We start from the raw sequence: 18,870 nt of genomic DNA, 5'->3' as shown, positions 1-18,870 counted from the left end.
TGCTGATAGCCTCTTTCAATCACTGCCTGCACCGTTCGCGCTTCTGAGTCCGACGCTGGCAGGCAGTGGAGAAGGAGGACGGGCTGGGAGGAGGATGGGTTGGAAGAAGTATCGCTGGACATGGGAGAGGGGAGGGCAGGGGAGAGAGGAGAATTGCTGGGCACGGATGGGAGGGGAGGGGAGAATCGCTGGACATGGGTGGGAGGGGAGGGCAGGGGAGAGAGGAGAATCGCTGGACATGGAAAAGAGAAGAATCGCTGGACATGGATGGGAGGGGAGGGCAGGGGAGAGAGGAGAATCGCTGGACAGGGACAGGAGGGAAGGGCAGGGGAGAGAGGAGAATCGCTGGACATGGATTGAGAGGAGAACAGGAGATAGAGGAGAATTGCTGGACATGGATGGATGGAGGGGTTGGCGGGGAGAGAGGAGAAATGCTGGACTTGGGTGGAGGAGAGGGGAGAAAGAATTATTGCTTTATATGGATACAGGGGAGGGAAGAGAGGAGAAATGCTGGACATGGATGGAGGGGTGGAAAGAAAAAAGAAGATGCACATGGATGGAGATGAGGAAAAGAGAAGAAAGGAGAAAAACTGCACATGGATGGAGAAAATAGGCAAAAGCTGGATCCACGTTACATCTCCTCCAGTCAATTCCATGGAGGAGGACCCAGCTTTTACTTATGGACGTATGGAAAGAAATGAAGAAGAAAGAAATGAAAGTAAAGAAATAAATGGAAAGGAAGCTCTGGAAACTGAACAGATAGAGAGCAGCAGAATCAGAGACTGGGATGGATAGAAAAACAAAGTCACCAGACAACAAAGGTAGAAAAAGTCATTTTATTTTCATTTTAGTGTATGAAATATGTCCAATTTGAGAATTTACGTCTGCTGTCTTATTTTGTACTGGGTATACTGGAGCTGTAACAGCTTATAGAAATTATTTTTTTTAAATACTTTATTGATTTTATCATAAGAGAGAAAGCAACAACAAGTGACACTGCTGATCAAATACACCATACAGCAAATTACAGTTTTCAGGTACATTCTTTTACAGAAATTATTTCTGATGAAAAAAATCACGTTATTTTTTTCTCCTATACTAGTATAATATTTTCAATGATGTCTGTTTATATGCACCATAGCTGGTATAAGGGGTGTGGCTAATGTGGGTGTGGCTATCACAGGGGTGGAGCCATATGTGGTGACCCCGCCCACAATGAGTACCGGCACCTTTTCTTCTACAAAAAAAAAGCACTGAGCATCACTGTCTTAAAAGGAGAACCTTTTCCCTAGTTCCAAGTCTATGGTAGGTAGGAACTGTTTTCAGCCAAGGTCTGCCTCTACTTTGCACCATTAACCTTTCCTATGAAGTTTAAAACCTCCTTGTTCCTGCTGCTGCAAAGCATCCCCATAGCACAGGGGTTCTCAACACAGTCCTCGGGACACAACTAACCACTCAGATTTTCAGTATACCCACAATGACTATGCATGAGATACATTTGCACACAATGGAGGCAGGGCATGCAAATCTCATGCATAGTCATTGTGGGTATCCTGAAAACCTGACTGGCTAGGTGTGTCGTAAGGACTGGGTTCAGAATCCCTGCCATAGTATAATGCTGGCATCACCATGCTTTGCTATAGAAAAGTGCTGTATTTTACACCACACATACTGTATATCATTAAGACCAAAGAGCTTTGGTCTCATCTGAACACAAACCTTTTCCCACATGCACACAGTATCACTGAAGTCTCACACTCTACACTGGCTTTTCATCAGCAGTGGCTTTCTTTGTTTGTGGAGAAATCTTGAGACAGCTGAGTAGTCAACATTTTTCCAAGCTTCAGCCAGAGACATTCGCAGCTCTAAACTTAAGGTTCACAATAACCTTCCCTCAACAATTTCTTCAACCTATGACCACTGGCTTTGGAAGGATGGCCAAACTGTCTGCACTTTTCAGTGATCAACCTAACACTGAAAATTTCTTACAGTTTTCCATCAATATTTTTGAAAAACTTTATCCTAGAGGTTTTTTTGGCAGCTGTTTGGAGTGTCTGGTTCGGTGCTTAGGTAGTTTACCCTCTTCTCTCTGACCATACTTTTAGTTTCTTTTGCTGACGTTTCCCCTCACCATATACTTCTCACTGGTGTGCCTCAAAGCTCATCACCTTTACTCTAATATTTTCTTCTGTCCTCTTGCTACTCTTATTCAGTCCTTAAATATTAATTTCTACTTTTATGCTGATGACATTCTAATTACTTTTCCTGTATCCCCTCTCAATATTAATCTCTCTCCTCTACAATCTTTGTCTAGTTGGCTTTTTCAGAATAGGTTGGTTCTTAATCCTCAAAAAACAGTTGCTTGTTGGATAACAGGTTATTTTTCTCAGCTTTCTTCCTCTGTAACTCTAATGTCTCGATTACCACGGTTACAACTTTCCGGTACTTAGGAGTTATATTGGACTCATTACTGGTCTTTTCAAGCAGATTTCTGCTATTGTCAAAAATGGGTTTGCCATTCTTCGCCAGCTACGCTGTCTACATAGCTACCTTGATTTTTTTAAAGATTATAATTGCTTGTTCGTGCTCTTTTGATTTCAAGTTTGGATTACTGTAATTCTGTTCAAATCCCTTCACAATGCTTCTGCAAGCATCTGTGTAATGATAAAAAATTTGATCATGTGACTCCACTTTTCATTAAATTGCAGTGGCTTCCAGTTACCTATCACATTCAGTTCAAACTCCTCTGTGTAACGCATAAAGCTTATTACCTTAATGCCCCTTGTTTTCTTTCTTTCTGCCTCTATAATACAACATACACCATGAGGGCTCGTTTTGAGTCCATCAGACAGAAAATCAGCTTCTATTTTTTGGCTGCCATGTTCTGGAAGTTTGCCACCTCTTTTGTGTTCAGAGCAGAGATTTCATATATTTAAAGGACAGTTAAAGATTCACTTTTTTCAATTAGCATTTGGTTTTCAGACATTGGTGTGTGTCTAACCTCTAAACTGTTTTCTATTTATTGTTTTATTGGGTTGTATGGCTAAAGTGTGATTCTAACCTTTCCTTTTGAATTTTGGTGCTCTTTTATGTTTCTTGTTGTTTTTATATAAATGTACACCATGCAAACCTGCTGGCCAGACTGAGTATCAAGTTCAACAAACATAAACCTGTGTTTGGTGCGATTAGAGTTTTGCTTCAAGTTCACTTTATGCAACCGAAACAGGTTCATTCTTCATCGAGGGATTAACAACTGTGAATGAGCACAGGTGGGTGCTATTCAACTTACTGTGGGCCTTAAGACAATTTTTAGATAAAGGGTTCATTTGGGCTTGTAATGACACAAGGTCTGAAAACATATGCTCTAGCCGTTTCATTTTCTTTATCATTTTTGAATATGTCTGTAATCTCTAGAGTATGTTATACAGGTCAATGAAACTCACTCCTATTGAAATGCATTTTGAATTATATATATTTTTCCTTGAAAGCATGAGGAAAATCTGAAAGGGCATGAAGACCTTTGCAAGTCGCTATGCATGCTGAGAAGTAGAAATACTGTAAAATCCATGGATGAGGCTACATAACAGCTCAGCTGTCCTATATATAATAAACTGGAATCTTGGCAATTTCTATACAGTAATGACTGTAGTTTTCAAAATTTGTCAAAGATAAATGTTTAAAGATAATGATTTTTAGTAATTTATTCTTTTTTAAAATTTTATCTTTATCAATTTTTACAAACGCAAATAAGTGAACACTTTGAACAAGCAAAATATCCCTTACACAGAAAAAATATACAAGGAAAAATGCCAATAATCAATTAAAGCATAAAGAATATCCGCTACACAAAGATAAGAAGCAATAATATTAGACTAAAGGAGGGAACAGCACTGAATATCCTGCATTTTCAGCGCGTCCCGCCCTCGAGGAAAGGAAATGACATCAGAGGAGGGCGGGACGCGCTGAGAATGCAGGGAAATGAAGCGGCCGACGCGATGGAAGGAGGCAAGCCTGTCTGCTGTTTGTTTTTCTTTCTTCAGCCTGCCGGTTCGCCAAAAAATAAAAGTTTTACGAGGCAGGGATCGGCCGGGTGCAAACAGAAGGGAGCGAGCAGGTGAGCCCCAGAAAAAAGGTGCCGGTACACCGTACCGTCGCGTACCGGCACAAAAAAAGCACTGCTAAGGATACAGTTATCATCTGGTTCCAATACAAAGGAAGAAATCAAAATGGTCTTAGATATTACCGGACAATACCCCTCCTTTCTTTGTTTCCTATTAGTCATGACCACACGAATCCACATAAACTCGTACTATAGATGGTACAGACTCCTTGGTAATCTGCAACATCTCCATTAAGTACTTTTTCAGCACACCAACAGGTGACAAACCTGGAGATTTTGGAAGTCAAATGCAAATTCAAACGGCATTTGTAATTTCCAAAACATCCAATTTATGATGAGTAATAAGCATGCCTTTAATCAAAGAACCACATTCCTTCTTCAAGAGCTTCACCTCCTTTTCCACCATTTGCATAATAGCTCTCCCTGACGGGTTTCCTTTGGCTTGAAGTGATTCTTAACCAGTTCCAAATTTCTCCAGTTTTACTAGCACAGACTCCTCCCAGCTGCATTGTAGTGTCCCATACCTCCCCTCCAGTGTTACCTTTTCATGTCTCTTCTTACCCTAACATGAGAAAACAACTCTGGCTGTGGCTACTCCTCAAAACCTTCTCCCATTCCTCATTCCCAAGCAAGATGTCTACCATCCTCCTGTGTACTAACACTCTCCAAGCCAGGTTTTTCTGCAGCCAAAACTGGATTCACTGAAATCCCACCAGAGGGGGCCACCACGGCAACAACTTCGGCATCAACAGCTGTGCCTCTTAACAGTAAAACGCATCCAGCTCCAGAACAGTATCTAGGCTCTGAGTTGCTTTGAAGATGTCATGCACCTGGACTCCCTTCACCTGAATTTCACCAGCCACAGAAACAACAAAGCTCATCAACTAATGCTGTATCAGAGTTGGGGATAGCTCCAGATTCTGGTGGGCAAGTGCGAGGTTTCCCCTTTCATTTTACCACTGTTGTCCCCATAAGAACTCAGGAGTCCTTTTACCGAGCCGCAGTAAAATGTGGCTTGCAGTAGTGTGGGCGCATGTTTTGGGTGCACACTGGGCCATTTTTTTACTGCAGCTGGGAAAAAGCTTTTTTTAATGGAGTGGGAAATAGGCATGTGCTGAAACTAAAACTAGCGTGTGCCTATTTACAGCCTGAGCTCTTACCGCCACCAATTGACTTACTGGTAAGGGCTCACACACTACCTGTGCAGTAACCATGCAGCATGTGCCAACTGCTGATTACCACCAGGAACGCCCACCACAGTATTTTCTACTGTGAGATTCGGCACACGCCAAACTCAGAATTACTGCCGGGTGCACATGCTAGCCTGGAAGTAAGCTCTTCTGAGCAGGGACCGTCCTTATTCGTTAATTTGTACAGCGCTGCGTAACCCTAGTAGCGCTCTAGAAATGTTAAGTAGTAGTAAGTAGTGCTGATTTGGCATGCGTTAGCTCTCCCGCGCCTTAGTAAAAGGGCCCCTCAGTCAACAGTAGTGGAGCTCAGCACCCTACTTCCTCTTATGGCACCATCTTGCCCCCCCTTCAAATCCATCTTTTTTCTAGATTTATGGAAAAACGTTTAATTCAGAGTATATTATTTATGAGTGCACAGAGTTTAATGAATGTATTTAAATAACTGAAATATTTCTTAACATTAATAGTTCATCCTTTTATTTTGTGACAGATGGGTATAGCAATATGTGGAAGGTACAAACATTTTCCAATCATCACTTCCATAGAACTACTGGTAGGAACAGTGTTGTACACAATTCATATAACTGCAGTGGTGATGCCTCAAAAAAAAAAAAAGAGGCTTATTTACTAAGCATTTGTCTCAATGGACACTCAGTGAGAGAAAATAGGAAAGGGAGGCGATTTTGAATTTAGCTAATGACTTTTTTTTTATTCTAGCTCAACGCAAGTAACTGATTCTCCTATTCATGAAGCGCTTACAATCTAAGGGGGCAATTCTATAACTTGGCACCTCCATTTAGGTGCTCCAATTCTGCGCAAGGCAGCCTTTTCTATAACGGTATCTGGGCACCAGGATTCCAGTTTAGAATGTTGGCATGCCTTACATTCATGTGCCTGATTTAGTAAATGCAGCAAGGGCATGTGTAATATACAGTATTCTGAAAGTTATACGCATAAGTGGTAGCCCCACCCGTTGCCCATCCATGTGCACGCCCCTTCTTTGCATTTACACCCTATGCTACTTAAATGCACTCTTATAAAATGGCATTTAGGATCCTGCCTGCATGTATGTACATAAGTGTATACTTACCTCAAAAGTGCTAATATTTTAGGCATAAAGGCAGCATGTAAATATAGGTAAAAAGTTATAGAATTACTTCATATTTGTACCTGAGGCAATGGAGAATTAGCTGACTTACCCAAGATCATAAGAAGCTGCCCTGGGGTTTAAAACTGGCTTTTCTGGTTCTGAGCCTACTGCTCTCATCATTAGGCTACTCTTCAAAGTCTGCGCTTAGAGAGGTTAAATGATATGGAGAAGTTCACACTGTTTGGCATATGTGGTAATGTTATGTTGTGTTACGTTAAGGGACTTATATAACCCACTTTATCCCTCTTTAGAGGTTCAGAGCGGGATAAATATTGATACAATAGTCAGGACTGTACAATAAAAAATACAATATTAAAAATTCTTAAAAAACAAACATTTTGAAAATAGATATGATTTCAATAACCTACAAAAACCACAAACAACATGAACACCAATGAATCTCCTGGGGTAGATCATTCCAAAATTTCACAGATGGATAATAAAAGACTTTGTTAAAAATCATTTTAGAATTAACATTAACAGACAGAAAGCCTAAGTTTAGGTAATTACATTTGTGGTGATCAATATTAGAACCTAACAAACTGATCAAAGTGGTTAATTCTTCAGAACAATCTTCTAAGATGTTTGTAAATCAAACATCCCATCTTGAACAGCATACAGGCCCTTACTGGCAACCAATGGAAAATCAACAAAGGAGAAATATGATTTTTTTTTTTAACAACAAATCAACCCAGCCACTGTGTTCTGAATTAGCTGGATCCTATTTGCCAATCTTAGAGTAATGCTCAGATAAAGGGAGCTGCAGTCATTGATTTGTGATAAAACCACATACTGAACAAGAACTTTAAAATGTTCAGGAAGAACTTAACAACCCAAGCGTAACTGCTGAAGCCCAAAGAAAAGGCTTCCAAACTACAGTACAGCCTTGATTACCCAATCTTCGCTGATCCGACCATCTGGCATACCTCAAAGAACCCCCCCTCCCCCACCCATGTCACACAGCTTCTCTTTCCGTTTTCCGAACCTGGAACCCTATTTTTACCACCGTTGTGAGCCAGGACCCTGTTTTTACTGCCTTTGTTTCTGCATTGTTTGAGGGGTTTTACATAGAATTTTAGATAGTGCTGGGGAGGAGCCAGCTGTCTTGGTACATGTGGGTACCAATGACATAGGAAAATGTGGGAGAGAGGTTCTGGAAGCCAAATTTAGGCTCTTACGTAGAAAGCTCAAATCCAGAACCTCTAGGGTAGCATTTTCTGAAGTGCTACCCTTCCCACGCGCAGGGCCCAATAGACAGGCAGAGTTGCAGAGTCTCAATGCGTGGATGAAGCAATGGTGCAGGGAGGAGGGGTTTAGATTTGTAAGGAACCGGGGAACATTCTGGGGAAGGGGGAGCCTATTCCAGAAGGATGGGCGCCACCTTAACCAGGGTGGGACCAGGCTGCAGGCATCAGAATTTAAAAAGGAGATAGAGAAGCTTTTAAACTAGAAACTGGGGGAAGGCCGAAAGTTCAAAAATGCAAGGTTTGGAACAACAAGATCAAAGATAACAACAAAACAGGGAAGATAGGGTATCCTGATAGCGAGGTTACAAAACAGACCACAGTAGATCAGGTGTCCTAAAATAAAAATCAGACAAAAGATTGCAAATTAACACTGTCAACTACTCAGCAAGATGTAAATAGGAACAACAAACAGTTTGAAATGTCTATATGTGAATGCCAGAAGCCTAAGAAATAAGATGGGAGAGTTAGAATATATTGCACTAAATGAAAAATTAGATATAATAGGCATCTCTGAGACCTGATGGAAGGAGGATAACCAGTAGGACACTGTCATACTGGAGTACAAATTATATTGTAGTGATAGGGTGGATCGAATTAGTGGAGGGGTAGCATTGTATGTTAAGGAGGGCCTTGAATCAAATAGATTGAAAAATTTTCAGGAAACAAAACACAAATTCCATGTGTTAAGGGGAAAAGGATAGTGATAGGAGTGTACTACCGACCACCTGACCAGGATGAACAGATGGATGTAGAAAAGTTATCAAAAATTAGGGACGGAAACAAACTGGGCAACACGACAATAATGGGCAATTTCAATTACCCCAATATTGACTGGGTAAATGTAACATCAGGGCATGCTAGGGAGGTAAAATTCCTTGACGAAATCAAGGATTGCTTTATGGAGCAGCTGGTAGGAGCCGACAAAAGAAGGAAAAATTCTACACTTAGTCCTAAGTGGAGCACATGATCAGGTGCGGGAGGTAATGGTGCTGGGACTGCTTGATAATGGTGATCTTAATATGACTGGATTTCATATTCTTTGAAGTACACAAATGAAATGCAAATACATTAGCGTTATACGTTAGCATTTAACTTTCAAAAAGGAGACTATAATAAAATGAGAAGAACGGTGAAGAAAAAATAAAATCCCAACTTAGAGGAGCGGCTGCGAAGGTCAAAAATTTACATAAGGCATGGATGCTGTTCAAAAATACCATCCTGGAAGCCCAAGCCAAATATATTCCATGTATTAAAAAAGGAGGAAGGAAGACCAAAAGACAGCCGGCATGTTTAAAAAGTGAGGTGAAGGAAGCTATTAGAGCTAAAAGAAAATCCTTCAGAAAATGGAAAAAAGGAAACGACTGAAAATAATAAGAAACTTCATAAGGAATGTCAAGTCAAATGCAAAGCACTGATAAGGAAGGCCAAGAGGGGACTTTGGAAAAAAAGATTGTTTTTTACTATGTGTTTTTGCCTCCAACGCAATTTCAGTATATTAAAAGCAAGCAGCCGGCAAAAGCATCGGTTGGACTGCTAGATGACCGAGGGGTAAAAGGGGCAATCAGGGAAGACAAAGCCAATGCGGAGAGATTACATCTTAGCCGAGGAAGATTTGGGAGAGATACTGGTGCCAGAAATGGTATTCAAGGCTGAGGAATCAGAGAAACTGAATGAAATCTCTATAAACCTGGAGGATGTAATGGGGCAATTTGATAAATTGAAGAGTAGCAAATCTCCTGGACCGGATGGTATTCCGGTATTCATGGTATTCATCCCAGAGTACTGATAGAATTGAAAAATGAACTTGCGGAACTATTGTCAGTAATATATAATTTATCTTTAAAATCGAGCGTGGTACTGGAAGATTGGAAGGTGGCCAATGTAACGGCGATTTTTTAAAAAAGGTTCCAGAGGAGATCCAAGAAATTATAGACCGGTAAGCCTGACATCGGTGCCGGGCAATATGGTAGAGACTATTACAAAGAACAAAATTACAGAGCATATTCAAAGGCATGGATTAATGAGGCAAAGCCAACATAGATTTAGTGAAGTGAAATCTTGCCTCACCAATCTATTGCATTTCTTTGAAGGGGTGAATAAACATGTGGATAAATGTGAGCCAGTTGATATTGTGTATCTGGATTTTCAAAAGGCGTTTGACAAAGTACCTCATGAAAGACTCCAGAGGAAATTGGAGAGTCACGAGATAGGAGGTAGTGTCCTATTGTGGATTAAAAACTGGTTAAAAGATAGAAAACAGAGAGTAGGGCTAAATGGTCAGTATTCTCAATGGAGAAGGGTAGATAGTGGGGTTCCCAAGGGGCCTGTGCTGGGACTGCTGCTTTTTAATATATTTATAAATGATCTAGAGATGGGAGTAACTAGTGAGGTAATTAAATTTGCTGACGACACAAAGTTACTCGAAGTTAAATCGAGAGACGATTGTGAAAAATTACAAGAGGATCTTACGAGACTGGGAGAGTGGGCATCTAAATGGCAAATGACGTTTATTTATTAGGATTTAGGATTAATTAATTAATGTGAGCAAGTGCAAGGTGATGCATGTGGGAAAAAAGAACCCAAATTATAGCTACATAATCCAAGGTTCTACATTAAGAGTCACGGATCAGGAAAGGAATCTAGGCGTCGTCGTTGATAATTCGTTGAAACCCTCTGCTTGGTGTGCGGCGGCGGCTAAGAAAGCAAACAGAATGTTAGGTATTATTAGAAAAGGAATGGAAAACAAAAATGAGGATGTTACAATGTCTTTGTATTGCTCCATGGTGCGACCGCACCTCGAATATTGTGTTCAATTCTGGTCGCTGCATCTCAAAAAAGATTTAGTGGAATTAAAAAAGGTACAGAGAAAGGCGACAAAAATGATAAAGGGGATGGGAAGATTCTCCTATCAGGAAAGGCTGAAGCGGCTAGGGCTATTCAGCTTGGAGAAAAAATGGCTGAGGGGAGATATGATAGAGGTCTATAAAATAATGAGTGGAATGGAACGGGTAGACGTGAACTCACTTGTTTACTCTTTCCAAAAATACTAGGACTAGGGGGCACATGATGAAGCTACAAAGTAGTAAATTTAAAACGAATCTGAGAAAAAGTTTCTCACTCAACGTGTGATTAAACTCTTGAATTCGTTGCCAGAGTATGTAGTAAAAGCAGCTAGCTTAGCGGAGTTTAAAAAAGGTTTGGATGGGTTCCTAAAGGAAAAGTTCATAGACCATTACAGATGGGTTCCTAAAGGAAAAGTTCATAGACCATTACTAAAACGGACTTGGGGAAAATCCACTGCTTATTTCCAGGATAAGCAGCATAAAATGTATTGTAGTTTTTGGGATCATGCCAGGTACATGTGACCTGGATTGGCCACTGTTAGAAACAGGATGCTGGGCTTGATGGACCTTCGGTCTGTCCCAGTGTGGCAATACTTATGTTCTTACTGTTTTCTGTGCTATCCGACTTTTCATTTAGCGAAAAGTAGGTCAGTCCCATTTAGATTGGATACATATACATTGCATAGTATCAGGAAATTGGGAGAACCCTGCGGAACTCCACAGAGATTCCCAAGGAAAAGAAAAAAAACCCTCCCGCATTGAGTACAGGATGGGAAAATTAGGTTCTTACCATGATAATTTTCTTTCCTTTAGTCATAGCAGATGAAGCCATTATGTATGGGTTGTGTCCATCAACCAGCAGGGGGAGATAGAGAGCACTCAACTTTTCACAGTGCCTCATGGCCAGCTAGCTCCACTGCCTCTTCAGTATTTGAAGCTTCCAAAGCAGTATGGCAAACCGCAATGGGAATAATATGAACTTTCCTCACAGCGAACGATGGTCCCTTAACAAGGGCATGAACTCAAAAAAGGAGGGAATGAATTCATCCTCCTGGAGGGAGCACCCGCCCTATCAAGGGCCACGGAGGGAAGACATACAGCAAGCCCAGGGGCCAGGGTTGAGCCAAGGCATCCAACCCGGCAGAGCGAGGATCCCTCCCCGTCTGCTGAAGAAGCACAGGACTTTGGCATTGGAACTGGTCGCCATAAGATCCATCACTGGCTTGCCCCATTTGGCACATATCTGCAGTAATACATCGCTTGCTAGTTCCCACACCGCTGGATCGATCTGATGCCCGCTTAGATAGTCGGCTTGCACGTTGCTCTGACCTGCAATGTGAGCTGCTGACAGGGACTATAGATGCAGCTCGGCCCAGTGGCAAATTTGTTCGGCCTGCGCGGCTAAAGCTCTGCACTGAGTGCCGCCTTGTCGATTTATGTAGGCCACTGCTGTCGTGTTGTCCGACATCACTCAGACAGTCAATTCTTCCAGGGTCATTTGAAAGGCCAGAAGAGCCAGAAACACCGCTTTCAACTCCAGGCGGTTGATAGACCACTCCGACTCGTCGGGCGTCCACAGACCCTGGGCATGCTTCCCCTGGCAATGTGCGCCCCAGCCCTTCAGGCTGGCATCTGTCACCACTAGGCACCAATCAGGGACCGCCAGCGGCATTCCCCGCTGCAACATGCTGTCCGAGAGCCACCACTCCATACTGAGGCGGGCCGCAGGGAGCCAAGAAAGTCTGCACTGATAATCCTGAGATACTGGAGACCATCGTTGAAGTAGAGAATACTGTAGAGGTCTCAGGTGCGCTCTCGCCCATGGCACCACTTCCAAGGTGGCCGTCATCGATCCCAACAGCTGGACAATGTCCCAAGCTCGCGGGCGGGGCATCCTCAGGAGCAGACGGACCTGATTCTGAAGCTTGCACAGTCTTTGCTCGGGAAGAAACACATAGCCCGAGGCTGTGTCAAACCTGGCCCCCAAAAATTCTAGAGATTCCGAGGGGGTCAGGTAACTTTTGGCCATATTGGCGACCCAGCCCAGAGATTGAAGGACTGAAACCACTCTGGCTGTAGCTAGATGAATCTCTTTTTCTGAGTCTGCTCTGATGAGCCAGTCGTCTAGGTACGGGAGAACTCGGATACCCTCTCGCCTGAGAAAGGCAGCTACTACCACCATTACCTTGGAGAAGGTTCGGGGAGCTGTGGCGAGGCCAAAAGGCAAGCCCGAAACTGGAAATGTTTTCCCAACACTGCAAACCGCAGAAACTTCTGGTGCGGGGGCCAAATTGGTATGTGCAAGTAAGCTTCTTTCAGGTCCAGAGACGTGAGAAACTCTCCTGGCTATACCGCCGCAAAGACGGAACGCAGGGTTTCCATGTGAAAATGCCGCACTCTTAAGGACTTGTTTAGCTCTTTTAAGTCCAGGATCAGGCGAAAAGACCCGCCTTTTTGTGGCACCACAAAGTAAATGGAGTAGCGGCCTAGACCTTGTTCAGCGGGAGGCACCGGGGTCACAGCCCCTATCTGGCACAGACTGTGCAAAGTCTCCTCTACCGCCGCCCGTTTGGCAGCAGAACCGCATCGGGACTCCACAAACATGTCTCTCACCAGGGCATCGAATTCTATTCGGTATCCGTCTCTGATCAGGTCCAAGACCCACTGATCTGCGGAGATTTTGGCCCACTCCTCGAAAGAGGGAAAGTCTTCCTCTGATGACAGGAAACGAGGAGGGGGCCGGCGCACCATCATTGAGAGGGTCGCCCCTGAACTCCAGGCCTTGAACCAGCAGCTGCAGAACGTTTGTCCGAGCGAAAGGAGTTTCTCTGCTGAAAACAGGCACAAGAAGTGAACCCAGCAGCACGCCCCGGGCGGTACCTTCTAGCTTCACGGAAGCGAGGTCTGTAAGAGGAGTGGACCGCCTGACCCTTAAGAGGAAGGCTTCGGCCTATCTTCGGGTAAGCGCTGAGGTTTGGAATCCCCCAGGCCTTTAACAATGTTTTCCAGCTCCTCACCAAACAGAAGGCCTTGAAAGGGCAACTTCAACAACCTTTGCTTAGAGGCCATGTCCACCGCCCAATGTCGTAGCCAAAGAGTGCAGCGAGCTGCCACTGCTACAGCCATTTGTTTAGCCGAAGCTCTGACCATATCATAAAGGGCGTCAGCCAAAAGGGACAAGGCCGACTCCATCCGCGGAGCCACTTCAGATAAGGTCTCCGCTCCATCACCGGGCTGTTCCACTGCCTGCTGTAACCAAGCCAAGCAGGCTCTAACAGCATAACAACTGCAGGCAGACGCCCGAACAATGAGACCTGCCAAATCAAAGAACCACTTCAGAGCTGAATCAAGCCTGCAGTCTTGAATATCCTTCAGGGCAACACCTCCTTCAACAGGGAGGGTAGTTCTCTTTGTCACAGCCGTGACCAGGGCATCCACTTTAGGCATTGCAAAGCGAGCCAAATGTTCCTCACTCAGAGGGTATAATTGCCCCATACCCCTGGCAACCTTCAAAGGTCCCTTGGGGTCAGCCCATTGAGCCGAAATAAGCTCTTGGATGGAGTCATGCAAAGGAAAGGTTCGAGCAGGCTTTCTGGTACTAGCCATCCTTGGATTAACAGAGGAGGCTGTGCCACTCCCAGGATCTTCAATCAAGAGGGCTTGTAAGGCATCTGAAATAAGCGCTGGCAGCTCCTTGTGGTGGAAAATCCTCACCGCAGATGGATCATCAAGCTCCTGTGGCAATTCTGCACCCGACTCTGGCTCCTCAGCCCAAGAAGTTCTGCCAGACCCATTAGAATCCTCATAGCCCGACCACAGGGGGGGGGGGGAATGGGGGTGCACCACACTCAGAAGGGGAATTAGCCCTTCTGCGTTTATCAGGAGGATACGAAACATGCAAAGCCAACTCCAAAAGGCCAGGATCCACCGGGGGGGGGGGGGGGGGGGGGGGGGGGGTGAGGGGGGGGCAGGCAGAGGGTCCAAAGATCCCTATGGAAGAGCTCTTTTAAGCATGTATGCCCTATGCAGCATTAAAACAAAATCAGGGGAGAAAACGCTCCCTGACCACCCGGATCCTGCCCAGGGCTATCAGCTCTATTATTAGCTTCACTCAGAGGACCCCCCCCCCCCCACCGGGATTTAGGGCTCCCCGTCGCAACGGAGGCCGCGCCATGTGGAAAATCCAAAATGGCATCCGCTGCCAGCTCAGAGCGCGAAAGATCGCCGCTCGCCATGCTCAGGCCGGCTCTACCGTCTGTACAGCACGAATTACAGAGCCCCGCTGCTGATTTGCGCTTGCCACATTTAGAACAGTGTTTACAGTCTCCGCAGCCATCGCAGAAAACAGCGGTAAAATTCAAAAATGGAGGTTCGCGCCAAAAACGTCCCGATCGCGGACCCACCCCGGAGGAGTCAGAAAACACTCTTACCTCACTAGACCGAGTATCACAGCTCCGGTCCTGCAGAAGAATCTCAAGAAAAAAAACCTCTTTTCCAAGATCGCTGCGCTAAAGCGCGACACGACTTTAATTAATTAATTATTTATTTTAACGCTGTGAGGAAAGCAGAGGCAAAAGAGGTAAATAAAATCACTCCGGAGGCTCAGATAAGTGGGAAAGGCAGGGAAAGGCGAACCAATGTGCCTGCATCCGAGTTGGAAAGGACAGGGAAAAGTAAGCTAATATGTCCACATCCACGGGGGCATGGGTAAGGCAGGGAAAGGGCTGACCTATGTGCCTTCAAAGTGAAGTTGCTATAGCCTCTAACACCCCGGCTAACAACTGGCAAGCCAGGAGCCACCCCCAGGCAGCTCGAAGAAGCTGCAGCCACCCTGCTTGGGGAGATAGAGAATACTGAAGAGGCAGTGGAGCTAGCTGGCCATGAGGCACTGTGAAAAGTTGAGTGCTCTCTATCTCCCCCTGCTGGTTGATGGACACAACCCATACATAATGGCTTTATCTGCTTGATGACAAATTGTCTATTTAAAAAAAAAAAAAACCTAAACCAATTCAAGACAGCAACTATAAATCCAATTTCAGGTAATTCTGTTAAAAAGATATCATGGTTACATATCAAAAGCTGCAGAGATATCAAACTTCAATAGAACCCTATACAACCCTTTTCGCCCCTATACAATACCTTTCTCACTTCAGACGTTAAAGTAAAAGTTTCAGTACTAAACGTAAAAAGGCTGCTGGCTGCATGTGTCTGAATGTGTCGAGTGGTGCTCAGATGGCGACTCTGGCTGGTGCCAGGCAGACTGGTATGGTCTGTGTCCTGTATGTGGCAATCTGGTTTAGGATGAGCTGGAAAGGGATTAGACAGCAACTTCAGTAGCTGGAACGTGAGGACAGTGCTGGGGAGAATTATGGTCTGTGTCCCGCAAATAAGACGACACATTTGGATAGGCTGGAGTGGGGGCTTGATGGCAACTCCAGTAGTTGGAACTTAAGGACAGAGCAGGGTGGACTTCTACAGCCTAATGTCCCAGAAATGCCAAAGAAAGACCATGACAAAGTATTTTATACCACATTCACTGCTGGTTTAATCATGAATTCATAATGAGTGAGCAGACTGGATGGACCATTCAGGTCTTTATCTGCCATCATTTACTATGTCACTATGAACATCGGAATCTATTCTGAGAATTCTGTGATAAATTAACTTTAAAAATCTGATAATTGTATACCAATCACAAACTACTAATTTTGTAAGAAATGGTATATTTGTGATTGGTGTAAAACTGGTCACCTGAGATAAATCAGAACCAACCACTTTTACAATAGGAGTTATGATAATCTTTCCCACCGTTTTAGAATGCCAACTTGAACCTAAAGAATTAACAAAATATTAATCAATTAAGTAGCTCGTTCGGAGGATCTTTCAGCAGGAATGAATGACAACTATCTAAAGGTCAAGTAGTGGTCGACAACTGAATTACAGTAGGTTTTATAGTTTGAATAGTGACCAGTTCAAATACCGCATTTCCTCGATTTTAAGATGCCTTTCATTCTAAGATGCACTCCCCTTTGCATACAAGGGGGGAAACCCTCAATTCTAAGATACACCCTCATTTTGCAAAAGTGAAAAATATGGTAAATAAATACCATAAACAAACACATGCAGAAAGAAAAGCACATACAAATTTATTTTTAATTCTTTTCTTTCTTCTTTGACACTTACCCTATGATACCTTAATAAACATACTAGTTAGCTACTGTACTATATTACAATAAATTTTGGAAAACAAAATTACCGGTACCAATACCATATATGGTAAACATATGCAGAAGGAAAAGCACAAACATCTGAAAAATAAAATTACAGTACCAATATTCAATTACAGTTTCATACACGGTACTATATATCCTTCTAATCACTATCATTAGGACCAGACAATTCCTCACAAGTTGAGTCATCACTGTCAAAGCTTGACGACTCATCACAGTCACCGTCGGTGTCTTCCAATATCAGATCATCTTCTGTACCATCAAGTGGGTTTGTTATATAACACTTCTTAAATGAGTACTGCACTATATTTTCTGGAACTTTTTTCCTATAAAGCTGACATCTGCTCTGCAATTTTTGAAGACGGTGCTCTCTTGATGTTCCTGGCAGGCGTCAAAAGAAGGTTGTCAGAAAATAAACATGTCTCGTATTCTTCTCTTTAAAAGTCTTTAAATGGCTTGATCACTGAAACATCAAGTGGCTGAACCTGGCTTGTCATACCACTTGGAATAACTACCAAATCACAATTGTTTTGTCTGAAGCTGTTCTTTATTCTTTCAGACAGGTATCCTCTGAGTGAAAGGCTATATGGTTTGAGAAGAGCCCCTAACCGCCTATTCTAGACAACATTCACCAATATTCCATCATTTTGGATGTCAACCAAGCATTTTGTTTTTTGTGCACGTACAATTATATCTCTTGCGAAAGATTCATTTCTTGGAAAGGATATCCTGTTAAGAATCAAATAAGGAGGAAGTTTCCAGTTATCAGCTGTGACATGCTGTAACCTTTAGTTTTATTTTGACTTCTTCAGAACCTCCTGGATGAACGGTATAATTACGCGGCATATCAAAAAACACAGGGGTTTCATCAGCATTACTTAATTTGGAACTTTCTTTAGTTTGTAACTGAATAATCTAACTCTGAGAGATCTAAGCTTGTGAGATTTTCCTTAGAAATCTACAGGAAGTTTTTGGAAGATTGACATTTGTCATCTTAATGCAAATCCTTCCCTACACATCGATCACACCAACCTCTTGAAGCTTTAAAATTGTTTATTCGAAGTGAATTTGTAGCTTCCATTGCCTTAAGATGAATCATCTGGTGTGTGACTGGTAGACCTTTGGATTATGTATCAGTTACGACTGTAAAACTACTTCATCGATTTTGGGATGTTCTCTCTTTTTTTGGACCTATAAGGCACTTTTTGTTGTAGCTTACATGCAAAAATGAAATGGATGTTTTCGCCGTTGGTGAATATTAGCTTCACTAATATCAAAAGTTTCTTCATAGCCCAAGTCCCATTCTGATCAGCATATAAAATTACCTTTCTTTTTACTGTTATGTAATAATGCACTCTTCTTGCAGATATTAAGGGTCTTTGCACGTTTTAGCAAATGTTCACAGTTCAAAGTACAGCATTATCATATGTAATGGAACAAGCCTGCTTTACATCTGTTACTACCGGTATTCTTAAAATGCCCAGAAAAATGTATACCTTGCGGCTTCTTTGATCAGTAGTGATGCTTACTGGCAGTCACAGGTACTCCAGGAAAACAGAATCCCTGAAGGATGGGGCATAACCAGGATTCATTTCTTGGGGGACCCAAGGATGGGCAATGCTTTTCTCTCTACTCCTCCCCCCTGCCTACCCTGTTAATACTACTACTATTTAACATTTCTAAAGCACTACTAGGGTTACACAGCTATATGTACAAGTTAACATATACTAGTAATTTTACTGTTGCTGGAGAGAATGCCCTGCGGAATGTGGTCTTTGAGTGGCTACATCCCGGGTTGGCAGCCTCTTTCCCAGCAGTCCATGCTGCCACTCCTTGTGCATGCTCAGTTCATACGTGACTTGAGCATGTGCGAGAAGTGCTGGTGTTGGCGGGATGAGGGGGGAAGGCTGCCAACTTCTTTGCTGCGGCAGCACTGGGATTTGGTTGCTCAAAGATCACATACCCCAGGGAATGCACAGCGAGACCAGAGAGGCATGGTAGGCAAAAAGAAAAAAATAGTGGCTGAGTCAAGGGCTCTGAGTCAGCCAGAAATGCACGTGGCAGCACGAGTTCAGATGCGGAGAGTATAC

At 43.3% G+C, this 18,870-nt stretch overlaps 1 protein-coding gene across 6 annotated transcripts in view; it reads right to left on the bottom strand.

Moving 5' to 3' along the window:
- The window catches only part of SGMS1 (sphingomyelin synthase 1), a 351,065-nt gene that overhangs the window by 15,686 nt on the left and 316,509 nt on the right, over positions 1 to 18,870 (bottom strand). The gene's annotated exons all lie outside the window — the stretch shown is intronic.

Source organism: Microcaecilia unicolor, chromosome 5, assembly GCF_901765095.1.
Source record: "Microcaecilia unicolor chromosome 5, aMicUni1.1, whole genome shotgun sequence".
NCBI lineage: Eukaryota > Metazoa > Chordata > Amphibia > Gymnophiona > Siphonopidae > Microcaecilia > Microcaecilia unicolor.
The sequence above is the reverse complement of the archived record's forward strand: the minus strand, read 5'-3'. Positions and strand labels throughout refer to the sequence as shown.